The sequence below is a fragment of the Phocoena phocoena genome, chromosome 16, assembly GCF_963924675.1.
Source record: "Phocoena phocoena chromosome 16, mPhoPho1.1, whole genome shotgun sequence".
Taxonomy (NCBI): Eukaryota; Metazoa; Chordata; class Mammalia; order Artiodactyla; family Phocoenidae; genus Phocoena; species Phocoena phocoena.
Genome location: NC_089234.1, coordinates 2,018,997 through 2,042,370, shown reverse-complemented (window position 1 = coordinate 2,042,370; position 23,374 = coordinate 2,018,997).

Sequence of the window (23,374 nt, the reverse complement as noted above, 5' to 3'; positions counted from 1 at the left end):
GAAACCGTATAGTTCCAACCTGAAAGAAACTCAATAGATACTTTTCCAGGTTTGACCACCATCTTAAAAAATGGCATGACATTACCGACATTGAGATGCAAAGAAAGAAATCTTTCCAAACATCAGTAATAATAATGTAAACATTTCACTGAGCTGTGCTAGAATAAAGACCATCTTCTCCCTAGAAAACAATCCCACAAAATTGCCATTTGAAGAAGAAATCAGAGAACGTACCGCCAGAAAAAGCAGATTATGGGGGCTGTTAATTAATAAAAAAAGTTATGCTTTTTCCTGGATTTTGTCATGTTGGCGGCCTTCCCAGCACGTGGAAATTTAAAACGTGTTGTGATTTCTTTTTCTTCATATTTACTCTAATGCCCTGTTTTGTATTTATTTCTTAAAGAGACGTCTCAGCTTCAGGCCCCAAGCCCCCTTCATTTCCCCAGCCAGTTTATCCGGGGTGTGTGAACGCCCTGTGTGCTCCCCGTCGAGGTGGCCCATCACCTGCTGGTCAGGGCTTGCCCTTCTCGGGTTGAACTGAGCCAGGATTTCGTGCTCCCTCAAACCTCACTGGGCCCCGTTCCTCAGCCCCTCTTCCTGTGCTCTCAGACTCTGGAGGAAGCGTGGAGGGCTCTGGGGAGGGCTGGGACCTGCCCCTCCTCCATGTGTCCACTGCCACACCCCCTGGCAAAGGCCGGCGCTTGGCCAGCTCAGGTCATCTGGTCAACCATCTCGACGCCCGCCGCCCCCCTCTGCTGGCACCTGGGAGTGTCTGGTCCTCAGCCAGGCATGGAAGACCGCCCCAGGGTTCAGGACCTCCTCCGCGACAAGGCTGGTCACCCCGGTGTCCTCCGCCTTGTGACCTCCCACTCTGAGACCTTTGTCTCTTTCTGGATCAGCTCCACACTCCCGGCCACCCCTGCGTGATGCGAGGACCCACTGGACCTCAGAGGTGCCGCCTGCAGACACTTCATGCTCAGGCCAAGCCTCCGAGCTTTCGACCCCCAGGTACTGCCGCTCTGTCCTGGGAGCCTGGGGTCCCTCCAGGCCCTTAGCAGAGAAAGCCTGTGGGAGCGGCATCCAGGGCTGGGCAGACCCAAGTTCGGACTTAGATTTTACCATCGACTGTGGGAAACGACCAGATTCTTGGACCTGTTAAATCTCTCTCTCCCTTAAAAATGGACATAAAAAAACTTCCTCACAGAATGTTGTGAGGACACGTGAGGTGACAGTGCAAAGCACAAGGCCCAGGGCCTGCTGTGCACGGCTGAGCCTGTTAACACTGGTGCGTGTGTGCTCATTTTTTCTTGATAAACTGAAGTTTTGCGACAGTCAAGTCGCACCACCTTTATTGTCCCCTCACTTCACCTTGAATTCTTGGGAAGCCCTGCTCGTCCCCCCAGCCCGCTCCCCGAGTGCCAGAAACAGGTGGGCACGTTCACCGTGATAGAAAGAGGCAATCTGAAGTCGTCACTGGTTGGAGGCAAGGAAACTGGGGCGATGAGGACGAGTTCTTGTAGGAAACAGGATTTGGGCTGAGATCCGTGCTGCGAAGCCGGGGAGCCCCGAAGGCGCACATGGAGCGGCCTTGGAAAGGTCAGACGATTGTCAAGACACCTGCAGAACTTCCACTGTCCAGCCTTCACTGTCCTTCAGTTACATTTGCTGGGTCTTGACATTTTGCCCTCTGTTCGCCAACAGACCCATTTACCCTCCACAGCCAGGTGGGAAGTAGGGCGATGGGCTCTGACTTCACCAAACTGCTCTGGGTGGGTGGGCAGGTGGTGGTGGGCTTTGCTTTTCTTTAGAAATAATAGCCCTGTGACCTGGTCTCCACCTCTGGCTGTGAAACAAGGCCACTACCCAGTGATGGAAAATGGGCAGTTTTCCTAGATACGGCAGCAAAGACCATTAAGAACGGGTTCCTTTCATTCTTCACATGTTAATTGAATTTTCAGTTGATCATTAATAGGAAAAAAAAAGGAAAAGCAATCTATAGCTGTACCCTGAATAAGATTTCATATGATTTTGCCTTGAGACTGCAGCCTCCTACAGAGGGTGAATCACCAGGCACCTTGCAAACAGCTGAGACTCTGGCTTTGAAAGGATCCCTCCCGGCGTGGATGGGCCAGCCTGGGGGATGGGCCGGTTCTGGGGACTCGGGGCTATTGTATCCAAGGCCACTGAGAGCAGCTCTCAAGTGTGGGACCTGCAAATAGGTGAGCCTTCCCCTACCTCATATTTAAATAAGGGTTAAAAGCTTAATGTTTGCCAGTACACCCCCAAACCTTGTGAAAATGCTGTACATGCAGTAAATCTATGTTCACGTCACTCTGTCCCTACACAGAGTTGTTTAATTGGTTTATAGAACCGTCTCCATTTTTAAATGTTTTGAAGTATTTGTAGTTGAAATGTTCCAGTATTCAAAATGCATACATGTGGTCAAGCAAGAGTCCTGTCTCTAAATAAGGGTGTTGGTGACCTGAAGGCTGAGCTTGGAAGCCCCCACCTTCAAGAACCCCTCCCTTCCCTGTACACACACACTTTCGTGGCCACTTTTCCTTAGCACCTTAAGGGCCTCTGTAAAGGATGGTGTTAATAGTACAAAATTTCCCAGAATTAAAAAAGAATATTGATAGTTGATTCACAATAGTGTGTTAATTTCTGCTGTACAGCAAAGTGACTCAGTTATACATATATATCTTCTCTTTCATATTCTTTTCCATGATGGTTTGAGACTGCAGCCTCCTACAGAGGGTGAATCACCAGGCACCTTGCAAACAGCTGAGACTCTGGCTTTGAAAGGATCCCTCCAGGCGTGGGATCACAGGATATTGAATATAGTTCCCCGTGCTCTACAGTAGGACCTTGTTGCTTATCCATTCTCCATATAATAGTTTGCACCTGCTAATCCCAAACTCCCAGTCCATCCCTCCCCCACCCGCCTCCCCCTTGGCAACCACAAGTCTGTTCTCTATGTCTGTGAGTCTGTTTCTGTTTCGTAGATTAGTTCCTTTGTGCCATATTTTAGAGTCCACATATAAGTGATATCATATGGTATTTGTCTTTCCCTGTCTGACTGACTTCACTCAATGTGACAATCTCTAGGTCCATCCATGTTGCTGCAAGTGGCATTATTTTGTTCTTTTTTATGGCTAATAGTCCATTGTATACATGTACCACATCTTCTTTAACCAGTGTTCCGTCGATGGACATTTAGGTTGCCTCCACGTCAGAATTTCCCAGAATTAACCGTCAAAACAACCAGTATAATAAGTAATCAAACATGGGCTGAGCCCAGGGCTGTGCTGGACCCACAGCACGGTCCGTAATTCCAGGCAGCGGCACCTGACAGCCGGGTGTCTGTGCTGGGCGCCCTGGGGGCTGAGGGAGGGTGGGCACCCTGCCCACAGCGAATGGGGGACCCTGGGCTGCCCGGAGGATGGGGTCCTGCCACGAGGTGAGCCCCGATCCGCGACTAGATTGTCTGCCCTGCGACTTGGGGGCAGAGTGGATCCCCTCAAACCTGTTTCTACCGGGCAGGGTGGTACCTGACCCGGGAGCTTCTGCTCCCACGGCCATCACAAGTGCAGAGGTCTTCTTCTCCATCTTGATGTCTAGGATATTTTCGAAACTGTTTGTGTTAAATATTAATAACAGCCTCATAGGGTTCTGCCTCGTGCTGTAGCTGCAGTTTCGCTGCTAGTTAGACTAATTGATGTACTACGCTTCGGTCCTTAAACCGAGAACTGTGCTTACGTGATTCTCCTGAACCTGATACGAGTGTCTTTATAGATGGAGACGCTTCTCCCATGGAAGTGGAGGTCGGAAGGCAGCGGCAAATCGGTTTTGCAGGTGGTAGCTCACCTCTCACGCCCCACGGCTTACAGTCTAGGTCCTGATCCAGCAGCAGAGAAGCTGGGGCCCTGTGGGCCCACAGGCGTGTCCCATCTTGCCGAGCAATGTCGGGGCACCCGCTCTAATCACGGAAGCCTTTTCTAAGTTACCCCCTTTCTGGCCACGGCCCTGATGTTTATCCCAGAGTCGTGGGCTTCCCTGCTCACCCGTGGAATTATTCAAACAAGCCCATCACATGCTCCACAGGGACCGAGGGGCACCCACCCTCCTGTTAGGATGGAGCCTCTTCCAAGGCCCCCGGCTGTGAGAGGCAGCCCCAAGCATCCCTGCTCTGACAGGTGGTTCCTCCTCCCTGGGCTCGTGACAAATAAATGAATTAAGGGCTGTCCATCTCCTCAGGTGTCACGCTTTCAGCTGTCCCCATAACCCCGGGCCAGCAATCCCTCCCTCCCTCGCCAGCAGGGGAAGAGGAAGCCATCAGAGACAACCCCGGCTGCTTCTGGCCGAGGGAAGTCAGACCCCAAGCTCAGGGCCCACGTGATGAAAATGCCCTTCGAAGGGGACCTTCAGCCCTGTCCAGTGCAGGTCAGCTGAGTGACATCCTTTCCCAGTCCTTGTCCAAACTAAGTACAACCCCTTGAGTTTCCACTTGGAGAAAAAGATCCCGGTTCCTCTGGTGTCCTCCTCCTTTGTGATGAGCACGCATCTCAGGGGGGAGCACTGTGCTCGTCTGCCTGCTTGGCCACGTCCCGTCACAGTCCGTAGAGCGGACTCTCTTAGCGTGAATCCTATGCATTATTCCTTTACGTTCCCTTCCATGCTTTGCTCCTAAACTCGTCCTGTTGCCCATCTTCTCGGTCCTTCTCTTAACCAGGGGCTTGCTTTCAGACTCAGAGGATGGCAGGCAGAAGCTCCCACCTGAGCAAGCACCGAGAGCCTGCACGTGCGGGGTCACGGCTCTGGCACGAGCTCCCAGCATCCTCACCGCTCCACCGGGTCCTTGGCGCCCATCGCCAGTCACTGACCCACTGTCCCTGCAGCTCAGGAGCAGGTGTGGCTCCGTGGCCCTCAGGGTGTCTCCCTCGGCGTGGGGGACGTCCTCTCTACAAGGTGGGGTTTGGTTCGGGAGGTGCCGTTGCCCCTCGCGCTCTGCGATGGTCCCATGGCGGGAGGCTGGGCTCCTCCCGGGAGGAGGGCTCTCTGGACCCCGAGCAGATGCTCCTCTGTGGGCTCCGCCGCTGCCTTTGGGTCACCTGAGCGTTGAGCGTTCTGTTTGTGCCTCTCCCAGGAGGGTTTGCTTGTAGAATCCCTCATGTGTCAGATTTTATTTTTGAAATTTGGTTGCAGCAATGTCTCCCATCACATTTGCTCTTCTGTTCTGTGGCTTTGCCAGGCCCCCGACTAGGAGCGGCGTCTGGTGCCCCCGAGTCTCCCCTGGAATCTGGGTGGGTTTACCCACTTGCTTTGCACCAATAGAGCAGGGCATCGGTTACCACGTAAGAAATACGGCATCTCAGGCAACCAGGCTGTGAAAAGTGCAAGCCACGTGAGAGGTTCTGCTCTAACGATGAGACTCCACGTGGAGAGAGACAGAGCCAGAGAGAGAGACAGAGAGGGACAGAGACAGGCACACACACATCAAGGGGCACCGCTCAGGCCCCAGCTGACACCCCTTGAAGCAGAGAAAACACACCCAGCCAAGCCCACCCCGTATTCTTGACTCACAAAACTGTTCAAAAATGCAAGTGTTGTTTTAGATCCCTATTTTAAGACGGCTTCTCATGCAACCATAAATAATTAAAATACATATACTCACGATAGCCACAGATGTTTGAAGTTTGGAAATGATTCTCAGCATTTCCGCTGCCTTATCCGTTTATCCGGGGCAATATTGTTCACATTCTCAGTAATAACTGTTTCAGAAAGGAACACTGCAGAGACAGACGTTTGGTTCCTTAGAGGGAAATAACGATATGATAAAGGATACAAGACGCTGCCTGTCAGGACCATCACTCTTGGAGCTGAGAAACCATCAGAGGTCATCCAGGTTGTCCAGTTGGGTCTTGTGGGCCCCCAAATCCACCAGAGATGCGTCAGCGACCCTCTCCCCCAACCCTGGCACCGACCCTGACTGCCGTGGGGCAGTGTCCCACCTCCACTCCTCTCTTCTGCTAGGGTCCTTGAGAGGTTTTAGGTGTAAGCGTTTCTTCTATGTCCAGTTTTGAAAACCACTAACTTCGTGGCCCACATTTCATGGTTAAGCCCTTTGTATTCCCGATGGGAAAAAAGACTCACCATAGTGTGAAAACTTCAACGGGACAGTATAATTCAGAGCGTGGAGTCCTGGCCAAAATCCCACGCCCTTTCTCCATGTCACGTGGCTCTTCCTTGTGACCACTGACAGGTGTGCACACCCCTGGGAACCTGAGGCCAGGCTCTCACATAGCCAGGTGCTCCCGTCCAGCATCACGGGACTTACCTCACCTTGCCTCGTGGAAACTGTCCGAGCACAAGGGTAAAGCAGTGTTCAGAGGTGGCCGTGGCTGCGTATCCACAGCAGCCCTTGCTCAGCTAATTTGAACTAACGTGCTTCACTCTAAGAGCGCCTGGCTAAGACTGACCTGTGTCAATGTTCCTTTAAAGGAGACACCGACCAGCAGCAGGGCTGTACCTTCAGGAACTGGGGAGGTTCACTACTGTGTATGTAGGAAAACGCTGTGTGGACATAAGCTTTTGATTGGTGAGCCCTTAGGAATCCCCTCTGTGCTTCAGGAATGCTGAGAAAGGGGTCTCCAAATGGAGCAATAACCTTCATCTGAGACAGGACCTGACAACACCTGCAACTTTATTCTCGGATGCCTTCCCATGGTCCCCGAACCAAAGTCCCTCAGCCGTTCTTTCTTTGGAGACCAGGGAAAAGCCACTGTGTGGTCCCTTTCAGACCCCACGACCCAGACCCTCATCACAGTGTTGGCAGCTGAGATGAGCCCGTATCTGAGTTCTGCCTACTAGATGCCTAAAGGGAGGGTCCTGGGACTCACGTGCAACTTGTCAAAGGAAAGTAGGTTCCTGAAAAGAAAAGCTGACCATGAAGACAAACTAGAACGTGCGGAGAAACTTACACATTAAATGAAAATGGGTGGGAATACGCAATAATTCAACTTCTAGAGATTGAGTTCCACATTATGGTAATACATGATCCCTTCCAAAAATGAAACATGGGAAACACTTACACGGTAACTTAGCCGATCTACAGATCAAGTAAAAGTATAGAATCATGCTTTCCTTCTTCAGCACTTCCTTGGACCACAAATACTCTGACTGATGCATAAAAGCTATGCATGTAAGCTATCACTTACATGCTTCTGTAAATGTTTTCCATGCTACATAGTTTTATGCTGACATCAGTACCCTGCATTACCAGTAAAAAAAATAAATAAGGGGTTTTTAGAAATTGCTTAAGTTATGACATTTAGTCCAAGTCCTTAGGGAAATAAATTGGGTTACATGCAACACATTAAAGATGATCGATAGTTAATTTCGAGGGCATATTTAATCAATTTCATTCAACTGGGCTCTGATGAAATATGCAATATTATTCCATGTTGCCCAACTTTTGCATAACCTCTGTTTCAATGTTTAAGTCTTCCATAACTCCTTTTGTTTTAATTACTTCTTATAAAGGGTAATTAGTTATATTTTAATATTTATCTTTAAATTTAAAATGTCTCATCTAAATTGCTACTAGGTAGAAAATAACTTCCCTTTATTTTTCTTTCTAAGCCTCTATTTTCCAAGAAATGAAATGAACTGAGTCATCAGTGTCAATTTACTTTAAGAAACTTTAGAGAGCAAAAATGAAAAGTCATAGATATTGTTTTTCATATTAATTTGCAAGTAAATGATACTGTCAGTTTACTGCTTGTTGTTTAGGGAAAGGGAATCTTATAAAAGCCAAGGGAAATTTAAATCAAAGCCAGCTGCAGCTAAGCTACTCCTCTAAAATCTTTTATCATTTATGTTCAAAAATACTGTTTATTCCTCGCTGAAGCTTGATAGGCGCGTCTAGTCTTTGCGGGTTTGCCTTCTGTGGCCAGTCCTGCCCGACCTTTTCTTGCACCTGGACCACCTTTGTCCTCGGCTCTGGGGACTATGGATCCTCGGTCACTTGCGGGGTTTTGTGCTCACAGAGGCAGTTGGAATATTGTAGCTGTGTGTGACCTCTGGGCCCACGAACTCCATCCTGGAGCCCAGGAAGTTCATGTTGGAGCCCATGGAACTGGCGGCCCCTGGACGGAGGGCCCAGGAGCCCAGCCCAAGTCTGCCCTCCCCGCTCAAACATGCTCAGGTCTGAGATCACACACGTGTCACAGCATCATCGCCGTCCCGGTAGCGATGGCTGGGTTTACTGAGTGCGCACTCCACCTCATTGCTCAGCATCTAGCCATCATCCCGTACCCGCAGAGTAGCTGGGGGAGGGGGATATGATCCCCTCCTGGGAAAGATGCGAGGTGTGAGAACACAGGGCCCACATGCCTCGAAGCGAGCCTTGGCCCAAGCCTGCCATTTCCAGAAGCAGCCTCGTAAACCAAAGTCTGCTTGGCAGGTGAGATGCTGAGGTGGGGACCGCCAGGGGCTCTGAGGCTCAGGTGGGGAGAGGGCGTGGCCCTACATTCTTGTGGGTGAGGCTCATACAAGCAGCGGGATGGAAATCGGCTGTCGTCAGTTGTTGGGACTTTCCACCGTAGAGCCTGTAACCCCCGTGGCTGACCCCTGACTGTCCTGTTCTGAAGACCCTGCCTCTCCCTGTCCCGAGCCCACATGGAGTCACCGCTGTGAGCCAGGCCCCCACCCAGGCACGGGGACACCCGGTTACTGAAACAACCCTCGTGTTCGAATCACACTCAACCGGATCCAGACACCACCCACCCCGGGCACTTCTCACGGCCGCGCTCTGAGACCCAGTGCTGGGAGCCGGTAGGGCGATCTCCCGGGAGGCGCGGGAAGCAGCGCCCTCCGCCTGCTAGGCCAGGCCTGACAAGGCTTCACTGGCCACACTGCCCAGCCTGGATCACCCCCAGGGCACCTCTGCAGCCCCCGAAACACAATGCATCTTTCACAAGGTGTGTCACTGAACTGATCGTTTCCCTGTAGGTTACCTTGGTGACAGGAGCCTCCTTCTTAATTGAGATAGTTGTTTTTTTATGAAAAGCGACATGATGACAGTAGAACCTAACATTCCCTTTGCCACTAGCCTGCACCAAGTCAGGCATCAACATTTCAGAACAAAGAACATGTGAGTTCCCGTACGGGAGTGGAAAAGACAGATGGGCTTAATTTAGAGTGTGCTGGCAGCGAGCACCCAAACACGGAAACCCGTCTCCACAGATCAGACATGCGCTGCTCACACGGCAGCAGGGATGGGAGGGTGCCACGGGGGCTCTGGGACAGAGCTGGCCGCCCCGAGAGCCACCGCCAAGGAGAGAGCAGGATTCCGGGCTGTGTTCCTGCCAAACGTGGTTGGGGTGTCAGCACTGCTCTAGAAAATGCAGAGACTCCCTTTGTGTCGGTTGCATCCAAGATAACACACGTCTGTTCACACAGGGGCCTCGCTGGCAGGACCACGCAGGCCAGAGCCCCACGCTGGCTGAGCGGGAGATGAGGGATGGGGCAGAGGATGCCTGGGGGCCAGCGGGGCTGCAGAAGTTTCACCTCGTGGTGAAATTATATGGTTTTGTTTAAAACCCCCATTATGTTCATAATCCAGGTGCTGTTTATGGGCACCCATCCTGCTTCCCAGATGAGCAAGTGCTGGTGAGAGCAGAGTTTGGCTCTACGTGGCCTCCGGGAATTCTCCCTCACGCCGGTGGGAAAGCTGGGGCCAGAGGGGTCTGCACACTCCTGGCTGCCACCGAGGAGTCAGCAGGGTGGGAGCTCGTGCCTGTGGCGTGGGGTCCCAAGCTCAGGCCTCCTGCCCACAGCAGGTGGAAGGTGAGGCTCTTCAGATCCTGCGGTGGGACCGGCCCTAAGCATCGACACCTCTCTTGGCAAATACACCTCAAAACGTCCTCCCCAGTAGGCTCCCGGCACCGAGGCTGGCCAGCTTGCAGTTTGGCCGCTCTCAGGAGGCGCTCCACGGCCACTCCCACACCCCGCAGTCTCTTCTTACACTAGAGCTCTGTGTGCCTGAGCGTATGTGTATGTAAACACGAGAGCACACTGTGTGCCTGTGTATTTGTATGTGAGTTGTGTGCGTGTGTCTCCCCACCAGAAGCAAAACCGTAGGAGCCGAGGGCAATAGGACGTCGCCCGTGTCTCTCAGCACGACTGCGGATGGAAGGCGTTCGGTAGGCATTCATTATTTAAAATACAATGCCTTCTGCAGAAGGAGTCTAGATTACTTTCGTAATGCCCAGATTTATGTTTAGAAAACAAGAAAATTGTTGGTTGCTAAGGAAACTACTTTTTGAAAATCATCAATAACAGCTAATGGCGCAACGTAATCTTCTTTGTTTGGATGGAAAATTACCCACTTCCCCAGACAGGAGGAGACACACACACACACACACACACACACTCACACAGTCACACACACACTCACACAGTCACACACACACTCACACACACTCACACACACTCACACACACACAGTCACACACACACTCACACACTCACACACACACACACACACACACTCTCATAAACCACAGACGTGGTGTTGCATTCATGTACAAATGTACCAATGAGATCTCTTTTTTAAAAAAGCCATATTAAAAAATGCTCTAAGCTAGCAGCGGATTTAAGGAGAGGGCTCACAACAGGAGTGGCCGCTCTCTCTAATAACCCAGCAGGCTGCCTGTCTGCCATTCCCAGCCCCCAGACTTCACATAACTGGACAAATATGGCAAAATCAAAACTACAAAATGCAACTCGTTGGAAACACCATCGGGATTTTCTGTGTGAATTAACTATTTGATTCTAAAGGATGGGCGATGAGGAAAATAAAGAATTTTTTAAAATCTGAGGTATTTACATTACTGAATATTAAGACATATTACCAAGCAAGAGTTATGAAGACAATGCAGTGTAGACGCAGAGATAGAAATGCTGATAGAACCCAGACGCAGACCTCAACTTACCTAGTCACCTAATTTATAACAAAGATGAAATTGCAACAAAGACCAAAGAAAGGCTGGTCATTTTCGAAAGTAACGATGGGTCCACTGATATCTCCAAGAGGAAAAATTAATCTTGATCTATACGTCATACTATCCACAAAAAAACAATAATAAGCCCCAAATAGATCTGAAATTTAACTGTGAAAGATAAGACAATAAAGCGTTCAGAAGATAACATTGGAAAAATCTTCAAGACTATGGAGTAGGCAAAGATTTCTTAAAATGAAACAATAATCATTTCCCATAAAGGAGAAACTTGATCAATTAGACTACATTGAAATAAAAACTTTCCATTGTCAAAAAAGACTCCACTAAGAAAGTGGAGAGTCAGGCTGTAGTGTAAGGGAAGAGATTCACACCACATATAATATGAAGAATGTCTCCTGGTTAGACGACTCCTACAAGTCAATAAGAAAAATATAGATAGACCAATTTAAAAAATGGACCAGGTACTTTACAAAAATGATTATCCAAGTTGACATTGATGGGACTTCCCTGGCGGTCCAGTGGTTGGGACTTCGCCTTCCTGTGCAGGGGGTGCAGGTTTGATCCCTGGTCGGGGAGCTAAGATCCCACATGCCTTGTGGCCAAAAACCAAAACACAAAACAGAAGCAATATTGTAACAAATTCAATAAAGATTTTTTAAATGGTCCACATCAAAAAAAAAAAAAAAGAATGTATTTCAATTAAAAAAAAATTGAGGGCTTCCCTGGTGGCGCAGTGATTGAGAATCTGCCTGCTAGTGCAGGGGACACAGGTTTGAGCCCTGGTCTGGGAAGATCCCACGTGCCGCGGAGCAACTGGGCCCGTGAGCCACAACTACTGAGCCTGCGCGTCTGGAGCCTGTGCTCCGCAACAAGAGAGGCCGCGATAGTGAGAGGCCCGCGCATCGCGATGAAGAGTGGCCCCCGCTTGCCACAACTAGAGAAAGCCCTTGCACAGAAACGAAGACCCAACACAGCCAAAAATAAATAAATACACAAATGTGGGGTTTAAAGAAAAAAAAGAATATTATATTAAAAAAAATTGACATTGAGCATGAAAAAGTGTTCAATGCTAATACTCATCAGGAGATGCAAATTAGAACCACGGTGGGACAGCAAACACCCCCGCGAGGAAGGCTGTGTAAAGTCAGAAATAGCAAAGGTCAGGGAATATCTGAGGCTCTGGGGTCTTGGCAATCCTGGATGGAGAGTGAATTGGTGTCACGGCTTTGCAGAGGAGTCTGGTTTGTCTATGGAAGTGACATCCTGTGATTCTCAGTTATTCAGTGGACAGAAATGTGTGCACGTGTTTGCCCGAGACATGCACAGTCACAGCAGCTCTCTCCAGCACACCCCCAAACTGGAAACAGCCCGAACGCCCACTGGCAGCAGAAGGGCTGGGTAAGCTGTGCCACACACAGGCAACGGGAGACCCGGCATCGAGGGAAGAACGTTACGACCGCCCACCTCCACTTGGACGGACCCCACACACGTAGCGTCCAGTGAAGGAAGCCAGCTGCAAAGTGGACAGACTGTGCTTGGTGGCCACACGCTCCCTGACACTCGTCCATCAGTAGGTGGGAGTCGACGCCCATCCCTTTGAGTCTCCACGGGCTACTGACTGCGTTCACCAAAACTGCACAGCAAGATCAACACCTGTGACTTCCGGGGCCAGTCCACAAGAGGACATGCAGCTCCCGCCTTGTTCACAGGAGCCCTGCAACTCAGTTACCTGCTGCCAAGTAACAAAACCCGCCAAACTTCGTGGGGAAAACAGCAGCCATCATACGTGCTCACGGATCAGAGGGTCAGGATTTGGGACAAGCAGAGTGAAGATGGCTTGTCTTCCCCTGGGAAGGTATCAAAGGCTGCTGTGAGTCAAATGGCCAAGGCCGGAGCAGCGGGGGCTGGGGAGCCAGTTACAACACAGCTTCTTTGTCCACGTGCCTGGACCGAGATGCCGGGGAGCTGGGCTCAGCGGGGGCCGTCATCAGGGCACCTGTGCGCAACCAGCCAGCATGGCTACCTCAGGTGGTCAGCCTTCTTACAGGCAGCAGTAGAGACTGGGTATGACCTGTGATCCCATTTATACAAAGCCTGACAGCGTGCAAAATTCATTACGATGGCCTGGACAGTAGTTACCCTGGGGGGGGGGCGCTATAGTGATGGGAATGGGTATGGCTGGGGCTTCTGGGTATGGGCAATATTTGGTTTTGTGATCTGGATCCTACAGGTATAACCTACTTTTGAAAAGTCTTCATGCTGTTTGCTTTATGCATTCTTCTGTATCCATGTTATACTTTCATAAATATCCCATCAATAACCAATGCCATTTATTTAGTGTTTGGTGTGCACTAGACCCTGTGCTGGTGGTACTCTGTGTTACCCCATTTAATCTTACCATGATTCTGTCAGAGGCCATTTGACTCACAGCGGCCTTTGATACCTTCCCAGGGGAAGACAAGCCATCTTCACTCTGCTTGTCCCAAATCCTGACCCTCTGATCCGTGAGCACGTATGATGACCAAGACGTGTCTTGCCCAAGCTTTCCCAGCTCTTAGTGCCATTGGGATCCTGACCAGTGCCATTGATCCCATTCCCTGGCTCTTAAGCATGACTTGTATTGTTTTTAAAAATGAGCGCTCTGAGCCATTAAATAAGCAATCAAAAAATATCTAATAAAATGGAAAATGCACATCATCAAGTCTCAAACTCACCAGAAATCAAAGAAATTTAAATTCAAACGAAGAGGACATATTTTTCTTTCTTATCGAATTGGCAATAATTGTGAACATGATGTTGTCTATATTTGGAAGGTTTATGGGGAAATTCTTACACCTTGCTAGCTGGGATGTAAACTGTTGCAAGTGTCTTGTGAATATTTGACAAATTGGTATTGAATATTTAAACGTACATAGCCTTTAACCTAGAAATTCCAACTCTGCTGATCTCTCCTAAGAATAATGGAGTGATTGCAGGAAATCGAGGCTGCAAGATCACTCATCATAATGCATTACAGCAGACAAATACAAGAAAAAAAGAAAGTAGGAAGGAAGGAGAGAGGGGAGAGAGGGAATCGAAAAGGTTAAAAAGCCCCTAAGAATGGGTTCATTAGATACATTATGGAACATTCATTACATACCTAGAGTGTAGTATTAATCATGTGTGTGTGTGTGTGTGTGTGTGTGTGTACATACACGTAGCTGACTTCACAGTAGCATAATCAACATAGTCCACTTTGTAAATATGTGTGAAAATTTATGTGCACAACAGTGAACGGCCCTATTCCAGAAGGTGAGTCGAGAGTCTTGGGGAGGGTTATGCATTTTTGTATTGTCGATGTTTTTATAGTGAACACATGTTTATACATGTGTATATTCTCTTTGCCATAATTTGTGAGGAAGTAGCAATATGAAAAATGCATACAAAATCATGTCAAATGCACGAGTAGGGCTCACGGTGACATGTTCAGAATGATGGCAACTGTGTGGTGCTCACCCAGGGAAAAAGACAAAAGAGATAGTGACTGCAGCAAGATGACAGGATAACCTTTTAACCTATTTTCATATTTTGTAATTTCACATGATTTTTGAATACAGAAATGTAAAAGTAAAAAAAAAATTAAAACCCCCTGTTAACTTGGAACTTAAGCCATATGTGTAAAGCTGGAGTTCGGTGATGTGGCCTATTTCCCTTAATGAGAATTCGCCCTGGTCCACAGATGCAGCCCCACCAAAGGCGAAGGGTCTCCCAGCGTGGCTGGAGGGAGCAGAGCTGGATTCTGAAGCCAGGGTGGCGGTGGTGACCCCTCTGGGTGCTGTTCACAGCGGGATGTCTGCTTTCTCTGCCCATAGCGTGGGCCCATGGGCCCTTGTGACATGGGGCCCACTGCTCAGGGGCCTCCACCCCCAGCCCCGAGTCCCCGCCTGCAGCAACAGTGACCTCTAGAACAGCCCAACGACCCTGTCACTGCTGCTCAAGAGCTTCCTGGGGCCCAGGCTGCGTCCCTGACCCACCCCACCCACCGTGTGGGTGGCATTCCACCCGCTCCGCCCTCCCAGCCCCACCCTCTTCCCCACAAACCCTGACCTGTCACCCACCTCCTCTCAGTGAGCTGCTCGTGTTCGTTTGGGCCCACAGGCTCCTGTTACTTCCAGAGGGGAGTCCATCTTCCCTGGCTCTTCCCCTCCCTGCCCTCACAGGCACACTTTGCACAAGCACACACAACCACACCCCTGCACGCACACTCTCACTCCTTCCCCACACACCTGCACTTGCTCACTTGCATGAAGCATGTGGGATCTTATCTCTCCGACCAGGGATCGAACCCGCAGCCCCCGTGTTGGAAGGCGAAGTCTTAACCACTGGTCTGCCAGGGAAGTCCCTCTACTTCCTGATCTATTCACCCTGCTTCCTGCCTCCCCCTCCCTCCAAGGCTGCATCAGAAAATTCCCAAACAGTGTACAGTACAGCTCCCCTGATGGAAACGCCCCGATGGGCCTCAATTCTCAGACCTGGTCCCAGATGATCAAACGCTACTTTTGCGTGAGCTAGATCTGCTGAAAAGCAACCCAGTCCTACGTAAGAGGCACAGCTCTGGGGAAAACACAAACTTCTTTTGTACCATCCTGGTGCATTGAAGACAAAGGGGTCTTGAGCCTTCTTGGATTCCATAAGGCAATGAGAGCTCCAGTCCTATTGCTATGATAAGTAGGTCAGTTATGCAACTTAGGCATTAATTTGGGTTTAAAACATGCTCCCGCAGCACAGGTTATTAACAGAGCCTTTGGGTGTGACCATAAATTTGGACTGCATTTTAATTGTTACTCTGTGTACTCAGGGTTTCTTTCTGTTTCAGTAATTGCTTCCTAATTACCTTCCAGGCGCTAAAGAACACTTAGTTTATCAAACAGAATTTTCTGAAGTACCTCCTGAAGGTACTGTCAACACGTGATTCTGATCTGCTGTCGCCCCGCAGAAATGGGTCACCAACCTAGTCACTCCTGTGCAAATGCTGGGTCTGATGGACACGTCTCAAAGCGACTCCAAGCAGGCAGGAGCCTGGCCCGGTGGCGGCAGGGAGCTGAGGCCCGCACTGGGCCCAGCAACGGGGCTGTTCCACGGGGGTGAGTCAAAGCAGCTGACGGCACTTCCGTTTAAGCTTGGGCTCGTTAAGCCGTGGAAGTCCTCGTTCTGCCCTAAAGACGAAGATGAGCAAAGGGAACGCTCATGACTGTTCTTGGACCTGTCGGAGAACTGAGGCTGCAGGCAAACTTCCACCCCCCAAAACTGGAGAGAGGGGTGAATCCAGAGGGTCGGGGAAAGTCAGAAAGCTCAACGTGCTGGAGCAGAAAGCGCGGGGCCGTGACTGCAGGAGGATTTAATGGTCATTTTGATGAATTTCTGGAGGCTGAGCGTGCTTTAGTGTGAAAGTGAGAACCCCCTGGGGCTAGAGCTTTGGGAGGGGGGCATCTCCAGGACCCCTGCCAAGTTCTCACAGCGAAGGGCCAAGGAAAAAGAACCCTCATGGCTCTGGCAGGGGAGAGGGGAAAGTAACCGTTCAGAAATAGGCCCAGAGTGCTGTCCCTGAGAAAAGAGAAACGAGTTCACCAAAGTCTTACTCCGTGTCGGGGGAGGGTGACTGGCCTGTCTCAGCCCCATCTTCCTTCCTGTCTCACCTGGGCGGAGGGAAGCAAAAATAAATAGATAAATAAATAAATAAAAAACCAAAAAATGACCCCCCAAACCCTCCAACACTTGTGAAAATCAAGTCCAGGGTCACAGGCCCAGTAAGGGATTAAATTTAATATAAGTTTATAAAATGCTTCCCTTCCTTTTCCCTTCCCTGAGGGGATTAAGGTAAAATGAAGTCATGAGAGTGGCCCTAATCCAGTATGACTGGTGTGGACTGGCCATTCCTTAAACTATACCCATGTCTAGAAGGCAGTGCACACCCCTTTCATTCAACAGATTTTCCCGAGTGTCTAAGACTTTTTGTATTCCTTCAACAAGTGTTTATCATCACCTGCGATGTGTCAGGCGCTGTTCAAGGCTCCAGGGTTGTAACTGTGTATCAAAGACCACTCTTGAACACTCCCCGGATGTCCCTACCCCAGGGCCTTTGCACGCACCTCCCTGGGACTGCAGGGCTTGCCGCCTTCTCCCCGCACCTGCCCTCTTCTTTAGAATCCCCTGGGCTGCGTCTTGCTCTAATTTCTTCAACAGCGCTGTCTCTGAGGAAGCACCAACAGGTTAGATATAGGGTAAGAAAGAGAAGGTGGCCCCGAGTGAGACCAGACTGTAGGTGCAGCTCCAGCCTGGCTCGTCAGGAGGGCGGGGAGGCCTCCTGGTGGTCACGCGGAGACCACTTAACTTGCGGAAGGTGGGAAGGTTCTTTGATTGTGAGGACCCTTGTGATTGCTGGGCCCATCTGGATAATCCGGGATAATCTCCCCTTTTGAAGATTCTTAATCTTAAGTCCCATTTGCCAAGTCCTGGTTGGCATATGTGGTAACAGTCGCAGGTTAGGGGATTAGGACACAGACATTTTGGGGGAGCCGTTATTCTGCCTGCTGCACCACCGTCTTCCTCCCCTGACCCTCGGATCTAGGAAGGTTCCTGGCCCCCAGGAGAGGTCCCCTTATACTGGTGTCCTTCCCACTCCAGGATTCCCTGTAAAAATCTCCAGGGTGCACTTTTTCATGCCTGATCCCTTACGTATCAGGCCAGCTTAGTTCTGGGTGACTGAGCCCCAGGAATTCCTAGAAAACTTTTTCTCCCAAAAAAGCTTGGCTTCTGAAAACCAAAAGTGATGGTGGATCTATGCCTTCATTCATTTGTCCAAACCCATAGAATGCACGACCCCAAGAGGGAACCCTGATGTAAACTACAGACCTTGGGTGATGATGACGTGTCTGTTGGTGTAGGTTTCTTGATTGAAGCGAACATACTGTTACATTGGGGGTGATGCTCACCGGGGTGTCTGTGCTTGTGTGGGACAGGGGACTCTCCGCCTTCCACTCAACTTTGCTGTGAACCTACAGCTGCTTTAAAAAAAATAACGTTTATTAATGAAAAAAATCAAAAGTGCTTGTTTTCGGGGCTTTGTCATAGTCTGGAGTTTTAAAAAATGCTTTGAACTCTTAGACACAACTATTTTCTTCTAGATGGTGGCCCTCTTGCCCTGAATCAGTGAGTACATTTACCCTGTGTAATCCAGGAATGTTTGGAAGTTACTGGCAATAAAGACAACTTAATTTAACATGAAGGAAGTGTTATCACCGCAGTGGCCAACATGAACCTCCCGAGAGACCTCAGGCTCCCGAGAGACGGCTGGTCCTTGGCGGCCCCGAGTCTCCAAGATGCCAGCTTGGAATTCCTTGGTTGTGTCATTGGGAACTTCTCCACAGCTGGGTGATTATGTCTGGTCCCTCATGTCTTGTCTTTAATGAGCAACGTTTGCTCTCTAGTAAGAGTTGTAGCTCAGGACGTGTTAATTTCTCAGTCCTGTCCTTGCAAATAAAGTAGAACAATTGCAGCTGCCCGCCAGTGAGCGGTGAGAAATAAACAGGTCCTCGCTGAATTGCCTCTAACGTAGATCAGTAGAAGTTCTATAGCGGAGACACCATCAGGTCCGGAGTTGGTTTCCAGATGACGTTAAACTCAGCTGTAGGAAGAGGAGACTTTGCACGTGGTGTCTGAACTGAGGTCCGGCCCCCTCCTGCCCTTCATCCTCCACAGAAGCCTCAGTGAACAGGGCACACCTGCTCCAGAGGGAGGAAGCCTTCAGCAAGTGTGTATGTGTAAATGTCCACACCGCCTGCCCTTGGGCATGGTCACAGTGTGAGGGCTCAGGCCACAGCCGACGTGAGAAGGGGCAGAAGACACAGGACCGCCGTTTCTCACGCCAGCTGGAGAGGCTGCCCCTTCAGCGGACAGCAGCATGCCCAAGGATGTGCCCGCCACGTGGGGACGCGTGCTCGGCACCTCCCATGCCTCTCTCTCCATCTCCCGAGAGGCGGCCTAAGTGTCTGTGGAGCCCACGTCATGGAGATGCTCCCTGGAGAGGTTGGACCTGGCATCCAGCCTTTGTCATACCCAAACTTTGTGCCTCCACCCCTACTCCTGACATCCCTGCATGACATAGGGATTTGTCTCAAGTGACAGAACCAGGACTGGAATCCCCAGGTCAGAGAAGGAGGCTCTAACCTCAGGCTGGCTTCCAGGGCATGGCCAGATGCCAGGAAGGTCAGGCTTTGCACAGCATGGCGGCAGGACGGCTACCCAACTCCAATCCAGAAATCATAAAACTAGCTTTAAAGCAGCATTGCCAATGTATCAGACGTATTAGCAAGCCCTGAAGCAGCATTGCCAATGTATCAGACATATTAGCAAGCCCTGAAGCAGCACTGCCCATGTATCAGACATGTTAGCAAGCCCTGGATTCATTCTCAGACAAGGAAACAGTTTCAGAATTTTCTCTGACACAAACTAAGTTGTATTTTATAACATTCTCAATTTCTGACATTTACATTGAAAAAGACATCTAAAAAATCCTTTTACACGTTGCATCAATTTCCGAATAAATTTACATGTTGCATTCTCTTCCAATATACCTCAAATGCTGCGTTCTTATACCGATGTCATACTTTTTATAAGAAAAGTAGCAGGTTCTTCTTGGGCAATCAACACTCCTTGGCTCATCTGTAAACTACAATGCCAATCTTTCTACAGAAATCAGTTCAGGAAGGTTTCTGACAGAACAGCCATGGCTATAGGTTTCGGGACCCGCCAGGTTTGTGTGCGCGTTCTCGAGCGTGAGGGACCGCGTGGCCAGGATTAACAGCCTTCATCCAGAGTCTGACGCAGGCTTCTGGAGATGCTCAGAATCTCCCGGTAATTTACTGGCACTCTGTTGCCTGGGTGTTTGTCTGTTTTCATTCCTCAAACTGGCAGCACTTCTTTTCATAAATTAGATCAAAGCATCTTTCAGAAGATACTGAAAACTGATGAGGGTTGATACGTCTCTTTGGAATCGCCTGACTTACTTTTCTAAAATCCAGAGCCGTGAATCAATCTGAGGCTTGTGTGCGAAAATATCCCGGGGAGAGTCTCTCATGGATCACTGCCTTCGTTATGACTTGTAATTTATAGATTTCGAAGTAGATGATTATTTTAACAGATTATCATTTACAGAGATACTTAGACTCACAAGATAGAACTTTAAGTTAGCTGGGCTCAGACTTGATTTAGTTGGCTACTCGGGATACATACCAAGTTTCCCTCAAAATTTTTTTTTTTTTTTGTGGCACACGGGCCTCTCACTGCTGTGGCCTCTCCCGTTGCGGAGCACGGGCTCCAGACGCACAGGCTCAGCGGCCATGGCTCACGGGCCCAGCCGCTCCGCGGCATGTGGGATCCTCCCGGACCGGGGCACGAACCCGCGTCCCCTGCATCGGCAGGCAGACTCTCAACCACTGCACCACCAGGGAAGTCCCTCCTCAAAATATTTTTATGTTTTAATTTTTTAAAGGAAATCTCCAAGTCAAAAAAGACATACAATTTGCCAATAACGAGAAATACTGGCAATGAAAGTCACCACTCATCATTCCATTCTAAGAAGGATGAGGACCCTATTTCACTGATAAACTTCTATGAGTCTCTAGTATCCAAAGAACTTACATACTATTTCTTTAAAAAAATTTTTTTTTACTGAAGTATAGTTGATTTATAATATCATATTAGTTTAAGGTGTGCAACATGGTGATTCAATATTTTTATACATTATATTCCATTAAACGTTATTACAGAACAATGGCATATTTCACTGTGCTGTATAATATATCCTTGTTGCTTACCTATTTTATACGTAGACTTGCATTCTATTCTAATCTTCATGACAAACTTGACGTTTATTTGCCCCAAGTTGCACACAAGGCTGGGGTTTAGTGAGGAAAGGACAAAAAAGGACTTGTGACTCAATGGTCACTTACCACAGTGACGTTGATCACTGGGTTGCACACCTACATCTAAAACTGGGACACATCTGCCCATCTCCTTCAGAAAAAAAAACGTCTGTTCAGGTGCTTTGCCTGTGTTCACAGCTGGATGTTGTGATTTTTGCTGTTGAGTTGTACAAGTTCCTCATCTATTTTAGCTATTAACCCCGTATCACATATGTGGTTTGCAAATATCTTCTCCCACACCGTAGGGTTGTCTTTTAATTTTGCTAATAGTTTCCTTTGCTGTGCAGACATTTTTAGTTTGATGTAGTCCCACTTCTTTATTTTTGCTTTTATTGCCTTTGCTTTTGATATCAAGCCCAAAAAATCATTTCCAAGACCAATATAAAGGATCTTATTCCCTATATTTTCTTCTAGGAGTTTTACAGTTTCAGGTCTTACTTTTTTTTTTTTTTTTTTTTTTGCTGTACGCGGGCCTCTCACCATTGTGGCCTCTCCCATTGCAGAGCACAGGCTCCGGACACGCAAGCCCAGCGGCCATGGCTCACGGGCCCAGCCGCTCCGCAGCATGTGGGATCCTCCCGGACCGGGGCACGAACCCGTGTCCCCTACATCGGCAGGCGGACTCCCAACCACTGCGCCACCAGGGAAGCCCAATAAAGCTGGGAAAAACCAAAATTGGGTCACAAAGAAACAGCGCGTCAGTGACAAGCAGGTGAATTAGTTTGTAACTGTAACACAGTACTTGGCCTAGGGGCTGGAAGTCGAGATCAAGGTTCCCCCGAGGCCCCTCTCCTTGGCTGGTAGGTGACCACCACCTCCCTGTGTCCTCACATGGTCTTCCCTCTGTGTGTCTGTGTCCAAATTTCCTCTTCATATAAGGACACCAGTCATACTGGATTAGGGCCACCCTCATGACTTCATTTTACCTTAATCCCCTCTTTAAAGACCTTCTCTCTAAATGTAGTCACATTCAGAGGTACTGGCCATTAGGGCTTCAACATGTGAATTTTGGGGGTACCACAATTCAGCCCATAATAGCAGGTGAGCAAGTTAACATCTTTTAAAATGAAGGAAAGCATTTTGTATTTAAATGGTGGACTACCTCTCAGCATGCTTAAACAGAGCTGAGTGATGTTTGAACTGGTCCACTTTGGTGTCCTGGAATGTTAGAGCCAGAGGGGGCCTTTCAGATCTGGGTCTGAGCATCTTACCCCAGAGATGAGACCCAGGGCCCAGGGAGGCCAGCCGACTAGTCCCAGGTCACAGGGCAAGGCGATGGTAGAGGAAGGTGGAGTTCTCACCCCAGTGTCCTGTCCCCACAGAGAGGCCTCTAGATTCACAGGGTGGAATCATTCAGCCTCAAGCACATAGCTGTACGGCGTCCTTGCTGTATCACAGCCCGCTGACCAGTGGTGGCTTCTTCCTTCTTGGTCTCTCCGAGGTGTCAGCAACACCCCCGAGGGCAGTAGGTTGTATTTCTTGTCTTGGCCCCAGGAGAGAGAGGACTGGCCCTGCCCTCCTATTCCTAGGGGAGGGCCCCCCATTTTTGGAGGGTGGCAGGGCCCTGTAGCAGGGAGCCAGTCCCTGGAGCTGCCGTCTTTACGGGAGCAGTGTTCTCAGACAGAGGGACGTCGGACACAAGGATGGTATGTTCTCCAAAGTTCTGTTCAGTGCCGTCCTGAGGGCTGCCCGCAGGTGAGACCTGGGCTCACTGGAAGCGTCCATCTCTGAATCAGAGCCAACAATGTCCAAGGCCTCTGTGTGCCAGACCCTGTTCTAGAAGCTTCCACCATGGTGATTTATTTTCTCTCCCAGTGACCCTGTGAGGGAGGTGTTGCTGCTACAGACTGTGTGTCACAGTCTGCACAAGGTGACCAGCTTCCAACCCAGGCCGTCCGACTCTCAAATACAAACCCCTGGCACTTCTGATCTCTTACAAGATTTTACAGGTTTGTCCCTGGCTATTTCGAACTGTTCAGAATGACCTTTATCCTGACATATTTTGGCTTTTGAACTTCTGGGCCTTTAGTAAAAATGAAAGTCAATCATTATTTGTGCATGTAAGTGATTTTTATTTCAATCATTTGGAATGAAATTCCAGATTTCAGTCAAACGTGCCCCATGTTTAAAATAAATTGATAAGCTGCAGAATGTTTTAAATGGACTTATCCATTCCTTATTTTCTTTTTTTAAAAAATTTATTTATTTATTTGGCTGTGTTGGGTCTTCGTCTCTGTGTGAGGGCTTTCTCTAGTTGCGGCGAGCGGGGGCCACTCTTCATCGCGGTGCGTGGGCCTCTCACTGTCGCTTCCTCTCTTGTTGCGGAGCACGGGCTCCAGACGCGCAGGCTCAGTAGCTGTGGCCCACGGGCCCAGTTGCTCCGCGGCA